Source organism: Pelodiscus sinensis, chromosome 3, assembly GCF_052426305.1.
Source record: "Pelodiscus sinensis isolate ZL-2025 chromosome 3, ASM5242630v1, whole genome shotgun sequence".
NCBI classification, from domain to species: domain Eukaryota; kingdom Metazoa; phylum Chordata; order Testudines; family Trionychidae; genus Pelodiscus; species Pelodiscus sinensis.
In genome coordinates this window covers 103,343,569-103,364,025 of record NC_143054.1, presented here as the reverse complement: position 1 = coordinate 103,364,025, position 20,457 = coordinate 103,343,569, and the positions used below count along the sequence as shown (strand labels likewise).

The 20,457-nt window shown below is 42.9% G+C and overlaps 1 protein-coding gene across 4 annotated transcripts in view; it reads left to right on the top strand.

Annotated features, from left to right (window-relative positions):
- HIVEP2 (HIVEP zinc finger 2) overlaps positions 1-20,457 on the top strand; it is a 177,166-nt gene that overhangs the window by 59,549 nt on the left and 97,160 nt on the right. The window lies entirely within an intron of this gene.

Genomic DNA, 20,457 nt, shown 5'->3' with positions numbered 1-20,457 from the left:
TAACTGGAGGGCAAACATGATCACTTCTGCTTAGGTTGGTTAAAGTAGGCCAAGCAAGTTGCCAGCCTGTGTATACAGGAGAAAATTTACATGCTTTGTGAAATAGTGCTAAAATAATTTGCACTTTTTATAGCAGTGTTATCATAGTTAAAGTGAAGCAGAACTTAGCTGCCTTGGACAAAAATGGCCTTTGTTGTTGTTTGCATGCGTGCCATAGAGAGGGGTATGACTCTCTTTGTGTTTGGCTAGGTAAGATAAAAAGGGTGACATTTTCAAAACTATCTAAGTGCCCTATTTAAAAGAAGTGATTCACATATTAGCCACCTAAATCTCAGGGAAAGTCAATATGATTAAGGATCCTAAGCGTCCAGGTCACTTTTGAAAATGAGACTTTGGAGCCTCAGTCATGTTAGGTCTTTTGAAAATGTTATCCAAAGATTTTTAATTTGATGAGAAGTTGCAACAGAACTGCTAACATAGGTGCTGTCAGGAGTTTTGACAGGCTCATTGATATCCTAGTATATGCCATTACAATTGAGAGCATATGGAAATAAGATCAATGAATAAGAGGTTATCCATATTAACTGATTATTTAATGCAGAATTATCCCTATTTTGAGCTAGATATTAATGTAAAAAAATCTAGTAATTTTTATATGGGCACTAATATATCTTGAGATGGTTTTGGGGTGAGTATTTATTTTTTTTGAATGGCTGACAAACAAATGATAAAAGAAAGGCAGAACAGAACAAAGAATCAAAGATTATGAACCATTTCAAAAAATAAAGCCCATGGAACAGAAAAAAATCACCTCCATTTTTTGGGTTGATATTTTATTGCAGACAAACATTGCATGCGGATGTGTTAGAGTGAAATGTTTAAGTTGAATATATCGGGATTACTTTAATATTGTTTACTTTACCCCCACTAATACTCTAAAAGAATTGGTAAACTAAAAGATGCAAAGTAAAAGACAGTATAGCATTTTATAATCAGTACTTTTCTTTAGGCTCAACCCTTGTATTTTAGTGTTAAAATTTACAGAACAGCTTGTAATTGCAGTAGCTTATTTAAGCTATCTATTTGTGGTTATGGCTGATGAGGAAGCTTAAACTTCAGCATTCCCCAGCCATCTAATACCAGCAAATTGACTTCAGGTCTCTTGTAAGAATATCTAAATGTAGGCTGTTGAATAATCCCTTTGGGGGCCCTGTAACTATTTTTATGCTTGGATATGCGTCATCAGTGGGTATTTTCTCTGGTGACTAGCTTACATCAGTAGGTCTCCTACCATACATTCTATCAGCGAGTGAGTTATGATTGATGGGAGTCACGGTCTCTGTTTAGCTTTTATCTGTGACCTCAAATAATGGACAACAGGAATTTCCAGGCTGTTAAATTCTTTGAATGACTGAAGATACAGAATTGCAGTGCTGATAAATGGAGGTAGTATCGAGATATTTATTCACAGGAGGAGAGGAACTAAGGGGGGAGGGGGAGTTTCCTTGTCTGAAAGGTGGTAAATCCAGTTCTGTTGCTTTGCCGTTAGTGGAAAGGTATGCTTCCTGAATCCAAAGAAAGAAGCTGTGCTGGAGAATTGTCAAACAGGATGCACTGAATAACTCTTCATGGTTTTCTAGTGATGTATGCCTGACTAGCAGCAAAATTTAAATGTGTTTAGTTAACTGATCTTTATGGCAGTTTGTCAGTCTTGTTTTTTTTCCCCCAGGGGCATATGCTGTTTGCTACTGTACCAAGGGAAATGCTATGGAATTTGAAGTGATTTTTTTTCCTATTTTTAATAGCTGGGAACAGGGGATGGATTCATCGGTAAATTTATTCTGGACGTTATCTGGACTAAACCTAAAGGAGCAGTAGGTTAGGTGATTTTAAGGTTATGTTGCTCTTGCCACAGTGACCCACTGAGCTTGTGGTAGCAGTCCATTTCCTGATTTTAGATACTTTCTAGTATGGAAAGGAGTATGATGAATGTATGTAATGTTTTATCTCCCTTATTTCCTTTCACTGTGCCTTTCCCACCTCCTCTGTTTCTGACATGTGTAAATGAGGCTGCAGTGTAGTTGTGAGATTGTCAGCAGCATTCTGTGAGAATTTAGCAGCTCCAGCCAGCTCAAGACCGTGAGGTACTTTCCCTTTCTTCTTTTCCCTCTCTTTGGTGCTTACTCCTTTTGACACAGATGTGACCAGCTATTCAGCTCCTCCCATACTTTGGCTCAGAGACCTGGCAAACACTTTTGCTGTCAGTCAGGCTTGCAGGGCATTGCAGTAGGGTGCACAGAAACACAGGGTGGGGCAAAATAAAGAACTGTGCAGCTAATTGATTAAATGACCTTTCTTTATCAAACTATATAATATAAGGGGCAGTAGATAGGTTGCTCTGAATTCCTTTTGGGGATTCTTCCTGCTGCTATGTGGTGCCTAGTTTATTTTTCAGCATTCTCAGATAACTACATGATTTCTGGGCAGGATTTTCAGATAGTTAAGCTTTCAGAGGAAAAATGTGATCTTGATATTTCTCCTGCAAATCTTTTCTTTTTAACTTAGCACATAATGAATGGAAGCTGGTTTTGTTGTGCTAGTTGATTAACAATCCCAGTGATTATTTGACTTATTGGTTATGATAAAGTTGGCCTCTAAAAAGTGGAATATGCTGTTCAACATTGATGCCTTCACTTTGTGAACAAACAGTACAAACAGATGAATGTGATGACATCACCATTGTCTCTAAATCTGCTTTTCTGCTAGGTGGGTATTGGTTAGGAGATGCTGTCAATAGAAATACTAGGAAGCAAAGTAGCAATTTAAAAAGAGGCTTAAAATCTGGGAAATAAGAAAAAACAAAATGTTTGGTTTAGTAACATGGTTTAAGAGTATAGTATAGATATATATATATATAGGCATTAAAAATACAGTAACTTCAGTGTGATTTTGCACCTCAGGACAAGCTAGTTACATAATTCAGAATCTATAAAGTGATAAGCACAAAAAGCTTGTTGAGTCTTGAGTAATTTGCAGTAGAATTCACTGAACTCTCCTGGAATAATGCACTTAGAAAATGTAAAGCCAGTTTTTGAATGTTACTTTTGTGTGTTTATTTACTGAAAATTTCCAGGAGTCTTTATTGACCAGCTTCATTTTATTATCTGTGGAGAAGTCACACAATGAAGCGATCTTATCTTTTTTTCCCCCCTTTCCCAATGGATTGTTATAATGTTTTATGAACTATTATCTTTTATAATTTTGCAAAAACTCAGTATCATAAATCAAAAGAATTGTAAAGGCCTTCAAAATATTTTTACAAGGGTTTTAAGTTTCGTAGAAAATAAGTTGTGGCAAATTGTTTATGGGTACCTGAAACTGATCACAGAGGTTGCAGTCCATTTTGACATGTGGCAATGTGTAGGTATAACTCTTCATGTCTTGTGACAGGATGTCATTCTAGGGATGAGTACAAATTTAGGCCTTGATCCTTCAGTGAACTTATTTCAGATGGATCCTAGTGACCTCTGATTTCAGTGGACTCAGTGAGGATAAGGAGATCCACTTGCCTACTGTTCATTTTAGGATTAAGGCCTTGGTGGTAAAAATCTTATCTCCTTGAGAGAGCCTCTCTGTGTTCAGTGTTGATCCTTAAAATCTTCCCAGTCATTTTTAGATAACTACCTACATATTTCATCTTAATATTCACATTATTTTGCATATTCCCTGTAGGGTGGATAGTGTGGTAATAATCTAATGAGCTAAGACAGAATTGACCAAAGTTTAGGGCTGCGTTTCTCAATGACCACTCCATGGGTTGGCACTAGTCTCTGAGATCTCAGTGACACAGTTTAGAAGGCAGCAAGCTGATCCTTTGTATCAAAAAAATTGAGAAACACTTGTCTTGGATGACCACTATATCTTGTAATAACTCTATAGGTAAATTATTTTTATGCTTTCATGTATTACTGGCTCCCTCTATTCATACAGCTGTAGTTGCTGTACCTTGGATAGGAAAGTCAGTATAACAAATTAGTAATATCAGGTGATGAATTCTAAAAATGTTTTGGATAAGTTTAAAAGTATAAGGGTAGTTTAGATCTGTAATAGGCTTCCACGTGAGGTTGTGAAATCCCCATCACTGGAGGTTTCTGTGAACAGGTTGGGCAACTTTTTATTTGATCTCGCCTCAGCACAGTGACTGGACTAAAGTTCCCTTCCACCCTACATTTTTATAATTCTGCATATCTATTAAGTTCTTGACAATCCAATCCTGTAACTCCTACCCACTCAAGTAGTCTTAAGGTCAACATGATCTCTTGTATTAGGAAGGGCTGTGCAGAGGATTGCAGGATCAGGCCATGGATATCATATAACATACAGAGATAGTGAAGTCAAGGAAACCTCCTGTGAGCGTGTTCATGCAAGATTTATTACATAGCACCATATAAATATAAAAGTAGGGGAAAATCTCCATTTTTGGTAAGTAGAAGAAAAATCCATTCCTTTTTTCTAATTCCTTTTTTTGTGTGTCAATTATAGTGCTTTACTGTATGGTTTTTGGTCGTTTTTCCTCTTTTTGGCTAAACTTAATAACATCAAAATGTATATTAATAATCTATATCCCCCTCAAATAATTTACAAAAAGAAGTGTTTAAAATATATATTGAATTTTCCCACCAATGTTTCCTTTATGATTCTTGAAAGCTGCCTGGTAACATAATTACACATCTTAAGCCCTGGTCATATAAACTGATCCATACTGGAGAACGGCACACATGTGAACACTCAGTCACTTTAGCAGGGTTCCCTGAAGATTCAGAGCCTACCTTTTTGGATCAACTTTCAGGATTGGGCCTTTAGCATTCCCAGAATCATAGAAATGGAAGGCTGGAAGGAACCGCGGACTTGAGAGATCATCCTCTCCATCCCCCGGGTGCTCTCATTAAGGATGAGGCTTACTGGTTAACCAGTTAACCATTTAACCTTTTACATCCCTAAGAATAACTAAAGGGGAAAATTGCTTTTTGTAATTAAAGATCCAATCCCAATCCCTATTCAAACCCATTCTGGTGGTGTCAAATTTGCATATGAATTCCAGCTCATCAATTTCACATTTCAATCTGTTTTGAATTTGTTTTTTTTTTTTTTTTTTTTTTTTGTTTGAGAATGGCAACTTTCAAGTCTGAAATTTTGTGTCCAGGAAGGTAAAGCTATTTTCTCACTAGTTTTTGTATGTTACCATACTTGTTGTCTGATTTGTGTCCATTTATTCTGTTGCATAGAGACAGCCTAGTTTGTCCAAAGTATATGGCACAGACATTGCTGGCACATGATGACATCTATCACATGACTAGATGTGCTGGTGAATGTGCTTTTGATGGTATGGCTGATGTGGGTAAGGCCCATGATGGTATCACTAGGATGGATGTTTGGACAGTTGGCAATACGGTTTGTTGCAGGGATAGGTTCCTGAGTTAGTGTTTCTGTTGTGGGGTGTATAGTTGTTCATGTGTGTTTCAGGTTGGGGGGCTGTGTGAGAGACCTGGACTGCCATCGTGCTGGAATTCATATGCAAATTTGACACCACCAGAATGAGTCTCAATAGGGAGGGTCCAGGAATGGCTCTCACCCTTTAGATATTCTCACCTTATCCACCTCCACTCTAAGGGTATGTCTACACTACCACCCTAGTTCGAACTAGGGTGGTAATGTAGGCAACCGGAGTTCCAAATGAAGCTCGGGATTTGAATTTCCCGGGCTTCATTTGCATAAAGCCGGGCGCCGCCATTTTTAAATGTCCGTTAGGAAGCCTAGTCTGAACTACCTAGTCCGTGCCGCGTGTAGCCGCGCGGCAAGGAGTCCGCACTAGTGGACATTTAAAAATGGCGGCGCCCGGGCTTCATTTGCAACTCCGGTTGCCTACATTACCACCCTAGTTCGAACTAGGGTGGTAGTGTAGACATACCCTAACTGAATTAGCTCTAATGTTACACTCCCATCTCTGTATCCTTACCATCAGTTCATTTTCCTTTCACATCATGCACGTGACAAAGTGAAATGGAACTCACAAAAACTTATGCCATAATAAACTTGTTAGTCTTAAAAGTGCCACTGGAGTCCCTGTAATTTTTCCTGCCCCAAAATCGTATTTACACTTGAACTGTGAATAAATGAATTTTCTGATAATTTAAATCTATTTTTTCAGTTGTTTGCATTTATGGTCAAGTCCACCTACTGTTCTCCTTTTGAATTTCCCAAATGATCATGGAAATTTTACAGAAGAATTGATAGCAGGATCTGGTTATTACAATATCCTCTTCTAAGAGGCCTGATTGATTTCTTTGAAACTATGGTTTCTATTGAAGCTACAGTCTATGCTTTTCAGGAAATAATAGTCATGCCTACAATGCTATAATTTAAATACCCAGACAAATGGAATTTGCAACTTTATTTTGTTTGTTCTGTTTTGACTGTAATATAAACAAAACTTTATAAATGTGTTAGCTTACAATTGCAAGTTTACTGAAAACATGAAATCTTACAAGGAAGTGTTATTGAACTGAATGTTCAAATACAAACCATGTATTAACAGTAAAATGAATAATGAGCCTGTTTTAAAATGTGTTGTTAAAATAGTTTGCTTTTGAACTAGTTGTTCTACTTGTATCACTTACAGCCAATATTCCCCGTAAACTTCTAACAATTTCTCCAACAACTTACTGCATCAGCTATTGAAATGGTACCAAAAACTTATTTCACAATTGTAGTCCCTTTCCGGAATCTCCCTTTTTCCCCTTTGTAAAAATTGATAATGGAATGTGTAAACAGAGGGAATGGGAAATCAGAGGGTATGGTAAAGGAGTTCTGCATTCCTCCCAACTAGTCACTAGACTAGGCATGAAATCTTCACATCTGTCTGGAAAATGTGTGCACTGCATTGTTTAAGTAGGCTTTGTGTTAAGGGTAAACTGCTTGCTTGGAGCTCATTCTGCTTGCCAAAAGAGTACAGATTTTAACTTTTCCTTTTATGGACTCTGACTGTAATGTGGCCGCACCATAGGGACCACTAGTCTTTTCAGGTGGGTGGATGGGAATTCAACTTCCGAATGCTTTTGTGACACTTAGGCTATGTCTAGACTATGGAATTTTATTGGAAAAAGGTACGCAAATTGCACTTCACAATTTGCATACCTTTTTCTGATTGGTTTTTTTTGCAAGAGGCTTTTCTGAAATTTGGCCCATCTACACTGGGCCAAATTTCAAAAAAATGTCCTCTTTCGGAAGAGCCCTTATTCCTTGGGGCTTCTGAAAGAGCATGTTCTGAAAGAGCATGTTGGAAGATCAGATGCGTTCCCAGGACATAGCGGAGTTTTTCCGGGATACTTCCAGTATCCCAGAAAAACTCCGTAGTCTAGACATAGCCTCAGGGGAAAAAAAAGGTGGAAGGAAGTGTGCTGCACGGGTCAGCATCAACAGACAGAAAAGCAGAAGGCAGGGAAAGAACTGCCAGCCCTGGCTGTTCTCTCCAGTTTCTTTCTTCAGATTTACACACAACCAAAATGTGACAAACTGAAATGAGATGCAGCTTGAAGGTCGGTCCTGAAGCACATCAAACAGCTGGCACTGAAACAGTTACCTGAAGTGTCAGGATTGTGCTCTTTTCCATAATAGATTCCAGAGATGAAACTGTTAACTTTTAAGGTATTGGCTTTTAAGGTAAATCCCTAGATGTTTGTTTAATAGTAATACTCATTAGAAGCATAATCTGGATGGTATTATATTCTTGTGTCTGTGGTAAGAAGAAATTTGCTTTTCTCTAAAGAAGGAAAGGAGATTCCATGTGAACAATAGTGAGATAATTAAAGAGGTTGCCAATAAAGAGGCCCCCTGTGGTTTTTGGAGACTGCTGGTGCATGCAACAAATGCCCATTAGAGAGATGTCTGCTTTCTGTGTGTGATGGGTTATCATCACACAAATGCTTGTGGCATTGTGCAGTTGATCAAAGGTGTAACTTACCTTCTCACAGCTGTTTTTAAGGCAAACAAAACTAAATATCAGACAGTGGCTAAAGTAAGCTGGAAAGCAGGGGTGGGGAACCTTGTTTTGCATCCGGGGCCATTGACTCACAGAAAAATCCGGGTCTGCACACAAGCAAGAAACAAACAACCCCCTCTCCCCCCGAAAAAAATCATCTCCCACTGACATGGCCCCTGACTGAGAAGGAGAAAGACTCTTCCCACATTCGCCACACAGACCAAACTAATAGATTTTGTGTGGTCCAGCCCTGCAGTGAGGGGGACCTCTGGGCCTTAGGGACCTCATTAGGCCCCAGGCCTGAGGTTCCCCACCCCTGCTGTAAAGCAGTGAACATTAGTCTGTATGCCCTCCCCTCCCCCCCCCCCCATTGAAGGGAAGAAAAGGAAATGTATCAAGCAAGGTACAGCTTAAGGTAACTTGTACCAGGTCTTTCCAATGGGTGAACTGGGAATGTCATTTTAACCTATCAAGGAAGCCAACCCTTCCTTCCAGTGCTTAAACATAGTTATTTAAAGTGCTGCATTCTGCAAATTGAAAGTAATGCATTTATTTTGTCAGTGTACCCTCTGCCTTTGTAAACTGGTTCATATTTTCATGATGTTATAAACATTTTTCCTTTTAAGGGCATATCTTGCTCTCAGTTCCTACCGATTCCAGTACCTGGCAGCTCCCAGTATGACATGATGGCAAGATATGTCACCTAGCGTTACTTGTTCGCAGGTGCCTGGTTTTTGGTTTGTTTGATTGCGGCGATTGCTCCCTCTTTTTCTTTTTCTTTTTTTTTTTTTGAGTGTACAAAGACTTTATGGTGTTCATAAGGTGAAAACTGAGCATTAGTGTGTGTGTGTGTGTGTGTGTGTGTGTTTTTTTTTTTTTTTTTTTTAAGGATATGGGTTTTTTTTTTCCTGCTTTTGTGATTTTTATCAACAGTATCTTAGATGATTTCTGTCATTTGAACAAAATATTATCCTTCCTGTGATCAAAATGGCTTTTGTTATAGCCATGGCCTTGAAGATTCTTCATGTGCCCCAAACTCCCATTCACAGCATTGGTAGATTTCGGTACTTGTCCAATGCAGGATGATGAACTTTGTGGTAACAACTTTGAGGTCTTTGAGCTATGGAGTTGGATTTCCTCTTTGTATAGTAAACACGTAGAGTTGGCAACTTTTTTAATTGCATGAAACCAAACACTGATACCCTGCCCCACACTGAGGATTCACCTCTGTCATGTCCCTTCATAGAGGCCACATCCCCGTTCATTCCATCCTTCCTCCCACTGTCACTCGCTCTCTCCCACCTTCACTCACTTTTACTGGGATGGGACAGAGAGTTGGGGTGCAAGGTGGGCTGAGGACTTCAGCTTGAGTTGCGAGCTGTGGGCTGGGGTCAGGGATGAGGGGTTTGTGGTTCAGGAGGAGGCTCCGGGATGATGCTGGGAGTAAGGGGTGTGGTATTCTGGCTCAGGGAGGCAGTTAGGGGGTTCCACCGTGGGCAGGGGGTTAGATTGTGTGAGAGAGATCAGGGCATGTGCTTCAGCAGGGTAACCCTTATCTCAGGCAACTTCTGGTCAGTGGTGCAGAGCAGAGCTAAGTTAGCCTCCCTGCCTATCCTGGCTCCACACAGCTTCTGGAAATGTCTGGCATGTCCCTGCAACTCTAGAAAGAGGGGTCAAGGGGCTCTGCATGCTACCATTGACAGTGGTACTTAGCCAGTGAGAGCTGCAGAGCTAGCACAGGGGGCTGGGACAGTGCACAGAGTCACCCTGGCTGCTCCTCCAACAAGGGGCTTCAGGGACCTACCACTGCTTCCAGGAGTAGCATGGAGCCAAAGCAGGCAGGGAGCCTGTCTTAGCCCTGCTGTACTGCCGACCAGAGCCACCACGATCCTTTTTCACCTTGGCATTCTGGTCAAAAACCAAAAACCTGTCAATCCTATAAACATTTGGGAACATTTTGGGCCTGTGCTGCCTCTTTACCAGTCTCTTTATCAGTCACAGTAGCTACAGTCCATTGTGAAAGAGTCACTGAGATATAATATTTTCTGAAGCAAGACAGGAGGAAAGAGGTTATAAGAAGAATGTTGGTTTGAAAGGTTTTATGAAATCACCCTCCTTTTCATTTAGTTTACACAGACGGCTGTCCGGCTTGTTGCTTTGTCCTTGCTTAATCGCAGCTGTTTATGGAAAAATTGCTGTTTTAGAGAAGTGGCTCCAAAGACTCATATTATTGTTTCACTTGCTGGAGATGTTATTCTGGGTACACAACGACTTGGTTTGAAATTAAGATTAATTACTAAACCCATGGTGAATAATTAACTGTTTGACTAGTTCCCAAGTCCTGTACTCATTGGGCTAGAAATGATTTCCCAAACTACTGAAGATAACAGGATTATTCCTGGTTTCACAATGTCCTCATTTATACTGACTTGTGTTGTGAGATCAGCTGATACCTAAGCAACTCTGGTCCAGCTTCACATACAAACCACTTCCTGGGGTTTTCTCGGGTAATGGCAGTGATTCAAAAGATACCGCAATGCCTCAGAGTACTGCTTGTTATATGTTGCACTGAGACTTTGACGGGAAACAATGAGATTCTAAGGAAAGAGCTTTGCTATGTTGCTGTTAAAACACACTTTCCTTCTTGGATTAAAATTTAGCTGCATTCTGTGCAAGTCCCTTCTTATACATAAGTTATTGTGGCTCGTGTGTATGCATGGACATGTCTACGTGTTGGTGTATACAGGCAGTCCCCGGGTTACGTACAAGATAGGGACTGTAGGTTTGTTCTTAAGTTGAATCTGTATGTAAGTCGGAACTGGCGTCCAGATTCAGCCGCTGCTGAAACTGACCGCCAGTTCTGACTTACATACAGAATCAACTTAAGAACCCCAAGTCAGCTGCTGCTGAAACTGATCAGCAGCTGATTCCAGGAAGCCCGGGGCAGAGCAACTCTGCCTCGGGCTTCCTGTAGTCAGCGCTGGTCAGTTTCAGCAGCAGCTGACTTGGGGACGCCTGGGGCAGAGCAGCTGGGGTGCTGCTGGGTTGCTCCAGTAGCGCCACTCGTCGGCGCTACTGGACCAACCCAGCAGCACCCCATCTGCTCTGCCCCAGGCGTCCTGATTCAGCCGCTGCTGAAACTGACCAGCAGCGGCTGACTCAGGACGCCTGGGGCAGAGCAGCGGGGGTGCTGCCGGGTTGGTCCAGTAGCGCCCAGAGCGGTGCTGCAGGACCAACCGGCAGCGCCCCAGCTGCTCTGCCACAGCCGTCTGGAGAAAAGCCTAGTCTGCTGGGGGGGGGGGAGGAGTACACGGGCGGCAGGACCGCAAGGTCCCGCAGTCTGTGTCCTCCGGGGCGAGCCCCGTTCGTAACTGCGGATCCGAAATAAGTCGGATCCGCGTAAGTCAGGGACTGCCTGTATATTAGGCAGGAACCTGATCCTAACAAGCAGATAAAAAGACCAGTGAATTTTGGATTTGTGTTTAAACTGAGTGGGGATCCGCTGTGGGGCAGCTGCCCCTTTAAAATGCCACCTCTCGTGTTTCAAAGGAGCATCTGCTGTGGAGGACTTCCCAGCTGATCCTGGTCTCTGCGCAGCAGTGGAACCCTGGGTCGCAGCAGCTCCACTGCCCCTTTGAAATCCGTGGAGGTGGTGTTTTAAAGGAGCATCTGCCTTGCAGCCAGGGTCAGCTGGGGACTGCCCAGCTGATCCCGGGCTCCCCACGGCATTTACCCAAAACCGAGGATCAGCTGGGGAGTCCCCAGCTGACCCTGGGTTCCGCTGAAATGCTGTGCAGAATGCCTTGCACTGCCCGTTGGAAACACCGACCCGGTGCTTCAAAGGGGCAGTGCTGCATGGAGCCCGAGGTCAGCTGGGGACTGCAGCTGATCCCGGGCACCATGCAGTGCTGCCCTGTTGAAAAGCCACAGCATTGTTTCAAAGGGGAGGCGCATGCGATTAATCATGTGACTAAATTTTTTAATCGCTTGACAGCCCTAGAATAATGTTGGGGATATTCCCTATGTCTGTTGCACAAAAAAACAGGGACCAACCAAAATGATAAAGCAAGTCAGATACAGAAAATGGTACTTTGTAGCACCTTTCTTCCGAGGCTCTTAAAAACAAGGGGCCAGAGCAGACAAACAATCACATACAAAGGAATCTAATAAATCAGGAAAGGGCAGACAAATATACAGTGATAAATTTTTAAAGTGCTTTTACACAAATGCTAGAAGTTTGACTAATAATATGGGTGAACTAGAGTACCTTCTATTAAAGGAGGAGATTGACATAATAGGCATCACAGAAACCTGGTGGAATGAGGAAAATCTGTGGGACACAATCATACCAGGATATAAAATATATCAGAAGGATAGAACAGGCCGTGTGGGTGGTGGAGTGGCACTATATGTGAAAGATAACGTAGTATCAAATGAAATAAAAATCTTTAATGAATCAACATGTTCAATAGAATCACTATGGATAGTAATTCCATGCTCCAACAATAAGAATATAGCAGTAGGGAGATATTACCGACCACCTGACCAGGACAGCGATAGTGACATTGAAATGCTAAGGGAGATTAGAGAGGCTACCAAAATAAAAAACTCTATAATAATGGGGGATTTCAATTATTTCCATATTGACTGGGTACATGTCACCTTTGGAAAAGATGCAGAAATAAAATTTCTCAATAGCTGAAATGACTGCTTCTTGGAGCAGCTGGTACAGGAACCCACAAGGGGAGAGGCAATTCTTGATTTAGTCCTGAGTGGAGAGCAGGATCAGGTCCAGGAAATAACCGTTACAGGACCGCTTGGGAATAGTGACCATAATATAATAACCTTTAACATACCTGTGGTGGGAAGAACATCTCAGCAGTCCAGCACTCTGGCATTTAATTTCAAAAAGGGGAATTACACAAAAATGAGGAGGTTAGTTAAACAGAAATTAAAAGGCACAGTGACAAGAGCCAAATCCCTGCAAGCTGCATGGAAGCTTTTTAAAGACACCATAATAGAGGCCCAACTTAAATGTATACCCCAAATTAAAAAACATAGTAAGAGACCTATAAAAGAGTCACTGTGGCTTAACCATCGTGTAAAAGAAGCAGTGAGGGACAAAAAGGCATCTTTCAAGAAATGAAAGTCCAATCCCAGTGAGATAAATAGAAAGGAACATAAACACTGTCAAATTAAGTGTAAAACTGTAATAAGAAAAGCAAAACAAGATTTTGAGGAATAGCTATCCAAAAACTCAAAGCAATAGCAAAATGTTTTTTAAGTACATTAGAAGCAGGAAGCCTGCTAAAAAACCAGTGGGTCCCCTAGACAATCGAGATACAAAAGGAGCAATCAAGGACGATAAAGCCATTGCAGAGAAGCTAAATGATTTCTTTGCATCAGTCTTCACGGCTGAGGATGTTGCAGATGATACTAAACTGTTTAAGATAGTCAAGACAGAAGCAGACTGAAGAACTTCAAAAAGATCTCATCAAACTGAGTGATTGGACAACAAAATGGCAAATGAAATTTAATGTGGATAAGTGTAAAGTAATGCACATTGGAAAAAATAACCCCAACTATACATATAATATGATGGGGGCTAATTTGGCTACGACAAATCAGGAAAGATCTTGGAGTTATCGTGGATAGTTCTCTGAAAACTTCCACAGTGTGCTGCGGTGGTCAAAAAGGCAAATAGGATGTTAGGAATTATTAAGAAAGGGATAGAAAATAAGACGCAGAATATCTTTCTGCCCCTGTATAAAACTATGGTACGCCCACATCTTGAGTACTGTGTACACATGTGGTCTCCTCACCTCAAAAAAGATGTTTTGGCCTTGGAAAGGGTTCAGAAAAGGGCAACTAAAATAATTAGGGGTTTGGAACAGGTCCCATATGAGAAGAGGCTAACGCGACTGGGACTTTTCAGTTTGGAAAAGAGGAGACTTAGGGGGAATACGATAGAGGTATATAAAATCATGAGTGGTGTGGAGAGGGTGAATAAAGAAAAGTTATTCATTAGTTCTCATAATATAAGGATTAGAGAATACCAAATGAAATTAATGGGTAGCAGGTTTAAAACTAATAAATGAAAGTTCTTCTTCACACAGCATATAGTCAACCTGTGGAACTCCTTGCCAGAGGAGGCTGTGAAGGCTAGAACTATAACAGAGTTTAAAGAGAAGCTAGATAAATTCATGGAGGTTAGGTCCATAAAAGGCTATTAGCCAGGGGGTAGGAATTGTGTCCCTGGAGACGAATGGCACGAGACAAATCGCTTGATCATTGTCTTCGGTCCACCCCCTCTGGGGCACCTGGCAGTGGCCACTGTCGGCAGATAGGCTACTGGGCTAGATGGACCTTTGGTCTGAGCCAGTACGGCCATTCTTATGTTCTTATGCTTTAGAAAGATTAATTGATGAAGCCTTCTTTGTGGAAGAAATAAAAAATTATCTCCATTTTGCAAACGAAGCCTAGAAATGAATTAAGCAATTTGCCTAGTTCTCACAGCAAGTATATGTGAGTGTAAAAGCTACAAATAGAATTCAGGTTGCTTCACACATAGTACATGCCCTAAATGCAGATTCTAACAAGGATCAATACTTATAAATTAGTCTTGGTTTCCCCTCCCTTTCAGTGACACTAGTGAATTTTCAGTTTCTGATCATATTTGGGATGGTTCTTTGTAATTTCAGAACAAATTAATCTTCACAAAGTACTTCCTCCTCCCCACCTCTGCCTCCCTCCCACCCCCGAGTTCTTTCCTTTCTTACTGTATGACTTTTTGGACCACATTGTGTGGGAAATGTGAATCTGCTATATGGATAATTAATGAGGCTGATCAAATATGTTCAGATTAAAAAATGAAACAGCCTGAATCCTCACATGTCCCTTAAACTGCACCTAAACCAAGTATTTTATGATGTTCAGAAATGTTTAGTTAACTTTATTGTTATTTTTAATTTTTTGTGCTCTTAGAAACTCCTTGGTGTGGTTTTTTGGGGTTTTTTTGTTTTTACCAGAGCCTGGAGGATTGGTTTGTGAGAGAGCCTCTTCTTTGTGAGATTTGCAGCTTGTGATTGAAGACCCATTAGGTTTGGGTTATCCAAATGAACCTCAAATTTTGTTGCAGTTATCATTTCTAGTAGCAAAGATGATAATTTAGCACTATACCATCAATAAACTTACCCTGTGCATTGCAGGAATCACCCACATGTGGGGAATGGAAATGCTTGACATTCAACTTGACAGATTTCCCTCTGATTCCACCTTTTGATAGGGTAGATGATATTTCACTTACTGTGGAAAAGGCCTCCCTAAATCTGAAGATCTCAGAGAATCTGCTGACCTCACTGCTGCCTGGCCCCTGACTCCCAGGGTCCTAGCTACTTAGCTTACTTGACAATGTGCTGGGCATTGGAAACTCCCTTTAAACTCTGTGGTTATATATTCTAACTTCCCTTTTGACTTTGAGGAAAAACCCAGCAGCCCTTCTACTTCCTCATCCTGCCCTCCCAATTCAAGGTGTTTGTTTTAGCAGGGACTGAGTAGGGATCTGGAACTTGGCCTTTTATAAGTTAGGATTCTGTTTCCTTTAAACCAATATTTGTCTTAAGAGCCTTCTTGAATAAATTACTGTCAGTAAATATTAGCATATTTATCTTATCTGTAATGGAAGCTAACTCTAGTTGCATGTGGCTCCTGATACCTCCATCACCAACTGTCAACTTTTCACTCATCCTTGTAAGTTTCCTTTTAGGAGTTAAAAAAAAAATCCAAAGTTTAATTGCAACAGTAACTTACCATAATTTTCATTCTCTGAAAAAATGGGGGGGAAATGTTCAGAGACAAGTTACTAATTGCAAATAAAGGTTCATGGTTCAAGATATCTGATAGCATTTATTAATCTGGGCCTGTACGCTATATTATATGGTTATTAATTTAAATTTTCTAATTGTATTCTTTAATTTTTAGATTTATCCTAAACTCAAACCTTGAACCAGTGGATTAAAGCTGTGGAATTGTTTGTGCATTTAGGTTGTTAGAAACCATAACCGACTCTCAGTAATATTAAAAAACTTAAACAATGAATAGTCTAGTAGCACCTTAAAGGCTAACCAAACATGTAGATGGTATCATGAGCTTTTGTGGGTACATGAGCTTCTTGAAGTGGGCTGTGCCCACGAAGGCTCATGATACCATCTACATTACATGTTTTGTTAGCCTTTAAGGTGCTGCTAGACCAGTGGTCCCCAACGTTTTGGGGCTGCCGGGCACCTGGGGACGGGGCCGCTCACACGCTGCACGTATGGAGGTGGGGCCGCTCACAGGCCACGTGACTGGAGCGGGGCCAAGCATGTGCCGCACGCCCGAGGTCGGCACCGGCAAGTGCTGCGATCCCGGGCAGGGGCTGCCCAGGTTCCGTGCGGCGCCCCCGGGGCCAAGACCGGCGCCAGGGCCGGCAAGGGTGGGGGAGGGGCCGGGGCCAGGGCTGGCAAGGACATGCGCGGCGCACCCGGGGGCGGGGGTCAGGGTCGGCACCGGCACGCGCGGCGCACCCGGGGCCGGCCATGCACCCGGGGCTGGCACCTGCCGCACGCCCAGGGGCAGGGCCAGCCCAGATTGCTCCGCGGGCGCATGTAAAGGGCCCGGCGGGCGCCATGGCGCCCACGGGCACCGGGTTGGGGACCACGGTGCTAGACTAACTTAGCTACCCCTCTGAAGTAATATTAAAGTTGTAAAAACTTAAACAACAAATAGTCTGGTAGCACAGCTCACTTCTTCAGATGACCAGAGTGTTGGAAGTCCAGAACCAAGAATAAAGTAGGGAAAACGGGAGCGGGGGTGGGGCGAATTGGAGAGGGAGGAGAAGAAGACATTGGGTAGATAAATTTCAAAGGGATAGCCGAACCAGTCTCTAACAGGAAAAACTTAAAAAAACAAGAAATAGTCTATTAGTATCTCAAAGACTAAATAGTTAAGAGGCTGATAAGAACCATTAGTTTGCACTAGGCAAGGAAGAGTACTAACACCAGATTCTACACAGACCTCAAGAACCACTGGCGCCTTCATTATTTGGTTGGTTGATAATGTGCAAGCCATCCAATACTGCCATTTAAACCATTTGTATGAGAGTTAAACTTGAGAATGAAGTGGAGTTCCAATCCCTCTCTGTGTGTTGGCTTGTGGCATTGGTCTGAAAGAAAACTGCAACTTGTAGATCCCTTAAATGACTGTTCTGGGAGGTTAAAGTGTTCCCAAACAGGTTTTTGTGTTGCCTTTTCAGATATCTGATTTGTGTCCATTAATTCTTTCCCATAGGGACTGTTCAGTTTGTCCAATATATATCGCAGGGGGGCATTTCTGGCATTTGATGGCATAGATCACATTACTGGATGTGCAGTTAAATGAGCCTCTGATTTTGGTGGCTGATGTGATTGGGTCCAGTGATGAAATCGCTTGTATAGATGTGTGGGCAGAGTTGGCACTGGGGTTGATTGCACGGGTTGGTTCCTGGATGCTTATGATGGAGGTGAGAAGCATGGTTACTGGAAAGGATTTGTTTCAGATTAGGTGGTTGTCTGTAAGTGAGAATAGGCCTTTCCCCCAAGGCCTCTGAGTGAGGGGACAATTTCCAAAATAGGTTGTAGATTGTGTATAATGCTTTGGAGGGGTGTAAGTTGTGAACTGTAGGTAATGACAAGGGGAATTCTGTTTTCTCTTTTGGGTCTGGCTTGAAGTTCATAAAGTTGTGATGCTCTTCATACTGACCAGTGTCAAATTCTAGTCTACGGGGCCATTTTTTGCCCAATTTAAAAAAAAACATCCAAAATAGGCTAAATTACCATGAAATTGCTGATACAACATTAACTTTAATACTATGACTGGATCATGGTAGTTCACATTTATCTGTGTCATTCAGATGCAGAACTGAGTTATACAGCATGCTCTTTCCAGCAAAGGCCATATTATTGTTCTGTGTTTGTACAGCTCTACTGAATACCTTTAAAAATCTGACCTGTTCTAACTGCCTAATTTTAAACCAAAACTAAGTGATGGGTTTACTATTAGTTAACTGTAACGTATTAAAGTCCATTTATGTCATTTTTGTTTTAAATGGTGCTGGCACACACAGGGATGACTCTTCACTTCTGAGAGAATGTTTGCCATCAGATCGCCGTAGGAATAAAGTGAAACATTAGCTGCCACTGTTGGTCTTTCTAAGCGTACGTTTTGTTAGTATAGAATTTGTAGTGAGTAGTGAGCCACAAGCTGCCGATGGAGCCAACGGAGAGGAAGGAATTTGCTGTACAGTAAAAGGAAGTATTTGCTGTGTTATTGTAGTACATGGCCTTTTGCCATCTTTGATAAAGTATTTAAATGTTGTGAACCCAAAGTCTGCTGCCCTTTTGACCCATCATCAATCATCAGCTGTACTGTGAGGCGAGATGAAACAGTAGCTCCATAGGAGATCCATTGTTTAAGCTTTGCACAACTTTTCTGCAAACGGAAGCTGCAGACAAAGTAGCTTCTTGTAATACTGGATGATGCCGCGTGTCCCAGGATGGCCTCTTACAAATATATCTTTTCTGGCTCCCTTCCGTGCCACTGCAGGCAGACAAACACACTAGAAATTTGTGGGATTCAGCTTCATTGTTTGTGAGTGAGACAAGGATTTTGTTTTTAATTTAAGAAAAAGAAAAGACAGTTACCATAATGCACTATGACTATATTTTTATATGTAGTTCATAAGCAGCCCCTTTGAGATTTTTAAAATGTGACAGTGCTTATAACACTGAATATGTCCATAACTGTTGTAGATTACTTTGCAGTGCTTCCCCTTTTGCCCTTTCCTTAGCAGTTAGTGACATATTGGAGATTCCGTCAAATCCAGTAAGAATGACAAGTATGTACAGCTATACAGGCAGTCCCCGGGTTACGTACAAGATAGGGACTGTAGGTTTGTTCTTAAGTTGAATCTGTATGTAAGTCGGAACTGGCGTCCAGATTCAGCCGCTGCTGAAACTGATCAGTTTCAACAGCGGCTGTATCTGGACGCCAGTTCTGACTTACATACAGATTCAACTTAAGAACCCCAGGCATCCCCAAGTCAGCTGCTGCTGAAACTGATCAGCGGCTGATTCCAGGAAGCCCGGGGCAGGGGCTTCCTGTAGTCAGCCACTGGTCAGTTTCAGCAGCGGCTGACTTGGGGACACCTGGGGCAGAGCAGCTGGGGTGCTGCTGGGTTGGTCCAGTAGCGCCGCCGCTCCTCGGCGCTACTGGACCAACCCAGCAGCACCCAACCTGCTCTACCCCAGGCGTCCTGATTCAGCCGCTGCTTACACTGACCAGCAGTGGCTGAATCAGGACGCCTGGGGCAGAGCAGCTGGGGTGCTGCCAGGTTGGTCCCGTGGCGCCCAGAGCGGCGCTACGGGACCAACCGGCAGCGCCCCAGCTGCTGTACCACAGGTGTCCGGAGCAAAGCCGCGGAGCACGGGGGCAGCGGGACAGCCCAGATTCGCCGTGGCTATCCTGCTGCCCTCGGGCTCCGTGGCTTTGCTCTGCTTTGCTCCCCGTCTCCCTGATCTGCAGACCAGGGGGACGGGGAGCAAAGCGGCAGAATACGCGGGCAGCGGACAGGTGGAGGAGGGGGTTTTGATCTGGGGCAGAAGAATGGGGTGCAGGAGGGGTGCAGGGTCTGGGAGGGTATATGGGTGTAGGAGGGGATTCTGACATGGAGGAAGGGTGTCGGAGGGGGTGCAGGGTGTGGAAGGGTTGTCTGACCTGGGGCCAGGAGTGCAGGAGCGAGTGATGGGGTTTGGGTTGTGACCTGGGGCAGAGGATGGGGGGGGGATGTCTAGAAGGGATGCAAGAGCAGGGGTGCAGGGGGTTTGTGTTGTGACCTGAGGCAGAGGTACAGGAAGGGGGCAGAGGGTTGTGGGAAGGGAGGGACTGGGGTGCCAGATGCAGGCTTTGGCTGGGAAGTGCTTACCTAGGTGGCTCCCAGACAGTAGTCCACAGGGACCCTCAGTCAGGATCCCTGTCTTCCACACCTCTGCACGCCGCTCATAGTGGTCAGCCGCTGGGGCTATATGCTCTCTGCATGCTTGCCCTGGTAGCATGCTTCACACTTTGCCTGTGCCAGGCACTTCCCATTGACTTGTTTCTGAGCAATGGGGAAGCTGCAAGATTGTGTAGGGGGCAGTGGCAGTGCATGAAACCACCTTCCCCCCCCCCCCCCCCCCCCCCCCCAGGGTCTCTCAGCGCACAGAGAGCATGCAACTAGGGTTGCCAGATGGCTGAAAGAAAAATACCGACCCCCCCCCCCCCGCCAAAAAAAAACCACCGGGGAAAAATGTTGTTGAAGGGGAAAAAAGGGGGGGGGGGTTTGAGCAAAAATGTTGTTGAACCAA